This window comes from Ascaphus truei, chromosome 4 (assembly GCF_040206685.1).
Source record: "Ascaphus truei isolate aAscTru1 chromosome 4, aAscTru1.hap1, whole genome shotgun sequence".
Taxonomy (NCBI): domain Eukaryota; kingdom Metazoa; phylum Chordata; class Amphibia; order Anura; family Ascaphidae; genus Ascaphus; species Ascaphus truei.
Window position 1 is genome coordinate 235,811,889 of NC_134486.1, and position 9,227 is coordinate 235,821,115.

Sequence of the window (9,227 nt, forward strand, 5' to 3'; positions counted from 1 at the left end):
GTCGATTATGTGAAATCGGCAATCTTACCGATTAGTCATGTTATTGGCGTTTTTTCCTCTCCGTATGCAGTAAGTGCCGAATACATTCAAAATCAACCCGAAAACAAATCCGCCCACTCTCACGATGATTAGCCGATCACACACAGGTGTATCGGCGTGCGTGGCGCGGTGCTGATAGGTTGCCCAATCACAAATCTTGCTGAATCAGGCGAAACAAGCATGTTTTGGATTGCGCGCCATATTTAAAGGCAACGTGTACTGCTAATCATTCTCTGTGTTGTTGGGAGTGAGAGAGAGAGAGACGCACAGAGCTGGCTGTTTGAAGATTTGCATATTGACTGAGAGACTTGTTGTGTATTGGGTGAGCTTTGTCCATTGTTGTTTTGTTTACATCTTTGTCTTGTTTTATATGTGGAAGTGTTTCGTGTGATTGGCTGTACATTTATTGTCTGTTTTTTGTGAGTGCTGGAAGTATGCCCGCAAAGCGTGGGAAGAGTGATGCTGGTGGGAGTGGGAGTGCTACTCGTGGGAGTACGCGTCGGAGTGAACGTACTGTTCAGGGGAGTGATGTTGCTGAGAGTGAGAGTGGTGTTGCAGGGAGTGGGAGTGCTGGTGCTGCGAGTGGTGTTGCTGGGAGTGGGAGTGCTGTTGCTGGGAGTGGGAGTGGTGTTGCTGGGAGTGGGAGTGCTGTTGCTGGGAGTGGGAGTGCTGTTGCTGGGAGTGGGAGTGCTGGTGCTGGGAGTGGGAGTGCTGTTGCTGGGAGTGGGAGTGCTGGTGTTGGGAGTGCTGGTGCTAGGAGTGTGAGTGCTGGTGCTAGGAGTGTGAGTGCTGGTGCTAGGAGTGGGAGTGCTGGTGCTAGGAGTGTGAGTGCTGGTGCTAGGAGTGGGAGTGCTGGTGCTGGGAGTGCTGCTGGTGGCGCAGTTGCTGATGGGGTGGATGGTGGTGGCGTGCTTGCTGGTGGGCAGCTTTTGGAGGCTCTTCCATTGGAAGAAGGAGAGTCCAGTCAGCACCAGCCAAGCTCTGACCCTAAACCTGCTCGGAAGAAACGTGTGGAGAAGCCACGTAATCCTCGCTTCAATGACCAGGAAAATACAGCTCTTGTCACTGGCATTCTGGAGCACTATGACAGTATATATGGACATTTACTAGGTAAGTGTACATTTACATTTATTATTCAAATACATGTGATCCTAGGTCATCTGAGTTTTGTTCATATGCAAATATGGCTTCACAATATCTTTCTATGTTAATTAGTCTGGAAACACAGCTTTTTAGCATGCCTTACAAGGACAACTAAACACAGGCGGTCAATTTGCCATAACTGCATACAATATGAATGCAACCTTGCTTACATGTATAGGTTTAGTAGTGAATGCTCATGTGCTTCACATATTACACATAAAACAGCATGTTTGCTATCTCTTGGAACAGCTAGCAGTGTAGGAAACTGGTGCTTATATTATTATTCATTTACCTCATATATTTGATATGTTTTTCAAGGGCGGACAAGTTCAGCAAGCAGAAAAGAAATGTGGGACACAATAGTCATTGGTGTCAATGCGTGTGGGAATCATGTGAGGGACAAGCGGAATTGTCACAAGAGATTTGATGATATTAGGTCCAAATTGAAAAAGAAAATACAACACCAACGCGTGCATGCTACTGGCACTGGAGGTGGGCCCACACCACAACGTCTCATATTAAGTCCATTGGAGGAGCTGCTTCGGGCAAAATTACTTCCCGTCGTCGTGGAAGGCTTACCTGGTGACCGTGATATAGGAATTTACCCCTCACAATTTCCACCAGGTGAGAAATATTACTGTACTAGGCGTGTCGTTGCTTACAGTTATTTTGCATAGTTACACTGCTTTTTATACTGTCTTCACAATATAAGCATACCTGCATCTATATATGTATATGTCTGATTCTGTATATATATATATCTAAATAGACATATATGTTGTAGTCCTACTAAAAGCAGTAACTAATATAGCACGTGCCATTGCGTGCTCATTTACATGTGAATTCCCAAAATGCATTGCTGCAGTGGAAGCAATTGATGGTGGGCGAAGATGGGGAACAACAGGGTAGTACACATGTGTAACACATGTTAATCAGAAATTATTACTAGCTACAGGTACAGAACAGAAATATGTAGAATATTATTGTGTATTTATTTATTTTACTCCGACAAACATGACATTACTGCCTATTTTAAGCATGCATCAAATATATTGCATGCAACGGCCTACAAACATCACTTGCACTAACACATCTATAGTTGTTTATGAAAAGGTCCATTTTTGCTTTAAGTCATATACAGACAGCATAATGAGGCACACGTATCATATTTTATGTCATTGTTTTCATAACTTCAAAACTGCACACGACTATTTAGCTCATCTACCATTGTGTTAAAGCAGCTGCAATTAATATCTCATCACAGCATACACTTCAACAGAGGGGGTGGGGTTCAGCACACACACTAATTACAGCCTCATTTTAGGGGCAACTTAGTTCACACCATTTTCACCTGTTTCAAGTAATTGAAAGGTGTGGCTCATTAGGCTTTTTGGGGAAGGGAAAACCGTTCTTACAACCTCACTAGCACAACTGAAGTTAATCACACTCATTTGAAAGCTTCACTTTAGCTACTAAATGCCCCAACAACTCATTACTTATCAAACCGTACGTCACACATTAGTTCACTCATATCTATAGTTGAACTACTATCAACGACACATTATCACACACTGCATGTCTTGTCTTGTTTAGTCACAGCCACATTCATGTGTGCCACATCTTATATTAATGTACCACACATATCCTCTACCAAAAACAACACTTTTTGCAATATGACCACCTTCATGATAACCATTGTGAATGGTCATCTCATGATAGTTATCTACATTATGATACTGATATCACTACACAACATATGATTTTTATGTACTAATTTAATGTATTTTTCCTCACGCATTACTGCAGAACCATAGTATGTTGTATGTTAGGGAACTCAAAACTTCTAAGTACACAGGCATGTACATTGTTATTACAACTATTTATGTTCACTTTCACACACACATTTTGGGTTAAGGAAATGATGCTGTTAGATACTCATAAATACAGAACATACAATAACTGTTTGTTCAATATTTACACATGTAAATGTAAAACTTATGTTATTGTTATATATAGTTGCCCCTGAAGGACATGTGTCACCTGAGACTGAACAAGTGTCTTCACCTGGGTCAGCCAGCTCAACACACCTAGAAGATGAGTGTATCAGTTGGTGGCCATATAATATGTGCTCTTCTATATGTTATGTTGTCATGTTCATTATTTGTTTTGCACATCTTCTTTAAATAGGATTACTTAGTGTCAGTGAAAATGAAGTGTAAGGCAACTTGTATTGTGTTAGTGATGTTAACTATCATGTAGGAGTTTTGAATTTACAGCAAGTTTTCATTCACTCATATTTCATACTGAGTCCAAACATTATTCTTAAGTCAAGGTAGTTTTTAATGTGAGGTTATAAAACGTATGGAAACATGTTAGTTGTTACTTATGACACAGTACAATTACATAGTAACACAGCAGAGATTAACATGACATTTAATAATTTGTACATTTATTTGTAGAACATGATGAAGAGGATTATGATGATGATGATGATGATGACGCCACCGCCATACACACACAAATAGAAGCAAGTGACCATGAAGACGTTCCAATTGAAACTGTTTTACCGGCAAATCGTCCAGCAAATACGACATACGATGCAATTGTAGCTTCTGAGGGAAAAATTGTGGAAGCAGAAAATCGTCGCCATTCTGACTTCATGACAGTGCTGGAAAGGATGATTGCACTGCAGGAAGAAACAGTTTCACAATTGGCACATCTCCACAGAGTCTTCATTGAAGTGCCGAAACAGTTGCAAAAAATCAACACCTCATTCGAAGCATTAGTTGTTCAGCAAACACAAGCTAATTACTGGAGAATGACTAATGTACCACAATTCAACACCTCCCAGCCAGGATCTGTTCATGCAGGTCAGTTTTCACCACATTCATCTGATATTCATTCACCAGGCCCAAATGTTACCGGTCAAGTAGCAGAGATTGCTGTGCAGGTTCCTGACGACATACTACCACTGCCATCTGTACAAAATCAGCAGCTGACACCTACAAAGGAGCCCACAAAAACAAAATACAAGCAGTTACTACTGACCAGTTTTTGGTCAAAAACAACAAAAGACACACATGAAACAGACCAACCATCACTTGTGCAGTGTCTACCAACTTGCTCACAGTCACTACCCAAAAGCCCTGTAGGTGAATCACTGCCCAAAAGCCCTGTAGGTGAATCACTGCCCAAAAGCCCTGTAGGTGAATCACTGGCCACAAGCCCTGTAGGTGAGTCACTGGCCACAAGCCCCGTAGGTGAACAGTCACTGCCCAAAAGCCCTGTAGGTGAGTCACTGCCCACAAGCCCTGCCCGTGAAGTGCCAGAGGCCACTCAAAGTGGCTCTGCTGTGCCTAAAGTTGGTGGCAAAAGAAAAAGGAAAATTCAAGAGACAACAAGCAGGCCTGTTACTCGCTCGCAAAAGGAACAAAAAAAATAAATGTTATAATTCAGAAAATATGTCTTTGGCCTTGTTTTGTTGACTTCACATTATCTAATTACTATTGTATGTATGCTGAAGACTGTGTTGTTTCCAAACTTTCAAGTATGTTCTTGTACACGTGAAGTTTTGGAAATGTTAACACTCAATTAATGAATAGTGTTATAAATATTTATGTATTAATCGTCTGTTCAGTAATGGTCCACCTGGAACCAGTTGCAAAGTTTAGAGAAGCTGCCATTGACTTTGCAGCAAAACATTGCATTTGGGTGTGTTAATTGATGTAAGAATTGCATATGCATATTAGTCACATGCATTTATAAAAACACCTAAGTAACTGCAAACATCTTTCTTGTACGTGTACAGCAGGATTATGTGTAAATTATTACTTACCTTTGCCTTGCTTGGGCATTCTAATTTTGTCCTTTAATCATTTGTGTGTTCTTGTTTCAATAACATCTCAGAATGTATAAAAATATATATACACACACTGAGTGTGTGTGTGTGTGTGTGTGTGTGTGTGTGTGTGTATATCTATCTATATATATATATATATATATATATATATATATATAGTACTATATAAACTGGTATACATGTATTTTACAAACTAATACACTTCATGCTTCCTTGTGAAAGCACACTATTTTAATAATACAGGCATAATGTTTGAGAAATATCCTAAGTATGAGACTCTAACAGTATTGTGCTTAAACAAATGTTTATTACTTCATTCAATCATGTTTCTCACCATTTAAATAGGTTTCATACAAGGTATACTTACTGCCATCAATGTTGTGTGTACTCCTGCAATATTAAAAAAAATAAAATATAATATATAAATATATATATTTTTATAAGAGAGATATATTTAGATATATATATATACACACGTATTTAAACTCATGCAGACAGGGAGTTAACCAGACTTTCACATACACACAGAAATGTAAGCGGGGAAAAAACATTTCTTTTTGCAGGTGTGTGTTTGTACTGATATGCCTGGCTAAGAAATATTTTCACACAGTGGTCTTTGTTAGTGTTCAAAAAAACACTATGTGAACGCATTCAAATTCTAGGGATGTTTTTCACAAACGAGATAAAAGAAGGAGAAATGTTTCTCCCACAGTCCCATATCACAAACCACAACTGTTAACCCAATTAGACAAACAAATCCAATTGGCGTTTGAAATAAGGAGTCAAAGTAGTTAGTTTTGTTGACCGTGACAAGGAAAAACAGGAGTATGTTAGCCATTCAGCACATTCATTTTGATGAGCAAATAACACAGACCTGCACACAGCTTTTGTGCTACTCAGACATGGCTGATGAATTCGTTAACAATATTAATCCCCTTTTAGGGTATAAGTACATGATCTGTGAAGCCATCTTGAACAGTCGCGGACAGAAAGCAAGCACACGCCAAATCGATGATTTCATTCGAGCAAAATATCCTTATTACCAAGACCGTAAGCATGCACGGAATTTTAATTCCTCAATAAGATTCACTTTATCAAGTAATGACTTTTTTGAACGTGACCAGGATAAGCTACAACACACCTATGGTTTCTGGAAGATTGCCCCGGAAAAACAATTTCTCCTGAAAGACGGCACTTATATTGTCGTGAAAGGCATATTTATTCCTAATGGCAATAGCAATGTATCCGCTACTACTGATCCGTTTGAATCGATACGTGCTGCAATATCTGCAGCCTCCATTCCTGAAACCCACATTGTACAAGAACAAAAGTACTATGATTATGTACCAAGCCTTTCAGCTGAAAATGCATTGGAATGGGAACCCGAAGAAATGAACCTACCTCCCGACCAATTATTTGAAGAAAGCAGTGGCGATTCCTACGAGCGCATCCTGGAGGAGATATGTGTCATACTGGATTCAGCGGTTGGGTCAAGCGTGGATGAAAATGCCTTGCATTTCTGGAGCGACCAGTTGCAGCCAGGCGAAGAGTTAATTCTAGAAGAATGGTAAATATAACAATCGTTATGCGTTGACTCTGCGTTTAAATTTTTTTTTTTTTGAAACCACCATTTTCACTTTCAATGCGTGGATACAGCGTAACATTGCAGACTGCATAACATGTAGCGATCACAAACAAATTGTTTCCTAATACAATATAGTAGAACCTGAAAGAGTAGCACACATTGCTGACGGTATACATATACGTACTTTCCTATCCCTTTAAACATATTAGCAACATTTTTCCATAACTCTAACACATACCTGTTTTGTTATCATGCAACATCTACAACATTGAAAACCGGGTCCACCACGTATGACGTGGGACCCTTGTCATGGGCCAAGGCGTCCTTAAAAAGGATTACGGATGTAAGTCCCGCCCCCAAGCGACGTGCGCGCCTCAAAGCCTATTGGCTGTCATGTTTTGTTATAGTAACGGTAACTGCAGTGTGTGATGCGTGCGGCTCAGTGTTTGTAGGCGTACCCTGGGCGTTAGCCGAATGTTAATTGAGTGGGAGGAGTGTTAGCGTGCGTTTCACGCTGGCTTAACATGACGTCACACGTATTGCATTTGCGCATTGTGTTATCGGCCGTCCTTTCTGTCCAAACACGTCTGGTTTAAAAGAATACAGATGTACTCGTTTAGAATGATTTTAGTTTCATCTTCATTGTATTTGAAATAAAGATGTGATGTTTACTGGTATTTTCTACATGTATTGAACGCACAACGTTCGCTTTGTTTTGCGCATGCGCTAACAGTTAGTGGAGCCAAGCGTGAAGTGCGTGCGCACACTAAGATGTGCGCGCACATTTTTCAGTATACAGGCAACGTTCACTTCATATACATAGTTATGGCTGCTACAAATGATAATAAAAATTACATACTGATGTACACTTGTAGTTGTAACATATAAATGAGTGACGTGTGTATGTACACAATCATATAGAGCTGTGTAACGCGTTGTCACGGATACATATATAGTAAGGTGCCATATTTGACCATCATGTGTTTGCTGTATTTCAGAGATGTCGGGGAAGATACAATCGGATCAATGTATGATTTCAGAAGAGTCTACCTTTATATGAGATGATTGTGAGGAGGAGCCACCGACTACTATACTACATATGGAACTAATTTTATATTGCTTGCAGCGCTTATTAACAAACAATTAAAAAAGTGATACCCTTATGCCTATATTGCATAAGCACTTAATTAACATAATGATGTTGCAAAATAGTGCCTCTTGAATTTTTCTTGAGTGTTCTTTAATGACTACTAACATTTTATGACATGGTGTGTTTTTTATATAACAACCATTCCCACTCTGCTAACACATTTGTGTATTCTATTGTGTAATGGAACGTATGACTGTCGAAACTATGTAACAATAATAATAATAATAATATGAGCATGTTCATGTATAGGGCTGCTAGTTGTACGCAGCGATTTACAGACACATGTTTCAGGCTGAGGTCCCTGGCCCGTGGAACGTACAAATGTTTTTTTGCCGCATGAGGCACAGGGAGATAAAGTGACTTGGCCAAGGTCACAAGGAGCCCACACCGGGAATTGAACCAGACTCCCCTGCTTCAAACTATCAGTGCCAGTGTGTGTCTTTACTCACTGAGCCACTCCTTCTCCCAATGTAAAGGACACTTACAACCAAGTAGCCATTTATATTTAAAATCTCTTGTTACATGGGTATGTAGATAAAATGGTTTGGGACTGTAGCAAATAATGTTACTGGCCAGATGTTATGGTCCCCTCCAATGCATGATGTTCTGAATATGACATCACCATCATGTTATGAAGTACGTTTCTGTGTATATTTCATTAACCTAACTAACTATAGTTTACGGTGTTTATTAATCGTTTAAAAATACATAGTATAGTCAATATGATGATATAAGCTACCATAATAAAGCTGGTGTTATCATTTGTCGGTGTTATACATGGATCCTACACCAATTGATAGAGACACAAACAGTTGTCTTAAAAAGTGTGTCTATGCTAGTGATGAATGTGCTCCCGTAAGTAAACAAATAAGTACAGTTATCCCCTTTTCTCCAAACACCTCTATATTACATTAATGGAAATTATAAGGAAACATACATAAAATGTGATGAAATGTGAGTAATCATTTTGTAATACAATGCACATGATTCCTCAAGAGTAGCTAAATGCATATACATGATACAGAAAGTACATATATGTAACATTTGTGTTTAAACCAATATGTTGGGTTTTTAGTTCAAATAATTATAGGAAGATTGAGGTAGGCACATGTTATGAGAGATGTCAGCAAATATACATACCATGATCAGTCATACTGCAAATATACCTATAATGCAAAGGAACAATATATAAATTGCAAACATTGACATGCCATCTTCAGTACCGTAAACAACACATCAAAGTGTGTATTTGGTGTTAAATGTGCAACACCATGTATATTTAATGACATTCAAAATGTAAATGAGCCTGGTGTACACATCATATGGATGTACATGTTACACTGCACCAATAACATTGTATGTAAGCATACTAGAAGCATGAATGAGTATGGGCATAATATGTGTATTGTGTTAGCATAAGGAACAACACAATGCTAAAATATTAGTGCTTT

The 9,227-nt window shown here is 39.1% G+C and overlaps 1 long non-coding RNA gene across 1 annotated transcript; it reads right to left on the reverse strand.

Annotated features, from left to right (window-relative positions):
* Positions 1 to 3,583: 3,583 nt before the first annotated feature.
* Positions 3,584 to 8,943, reverse strand: LOC142492058 (uncharacterized). Its single transcript, XR_012800702.1, has 4 exons — positions 8,917 to 8,943; positions 6,443 to 6,597; positions 5,376 to 5,431; positions 3,584 to 4,184 (listed from the first exon to the last, which is right to left on the reverse strand). It is a non-coding gene; the product is annotated as an uncharacterized LOC142492058 (long non-coding RNA).
* Positions 8,944 to 9,227: the final 284 nt, after the last annotated feature.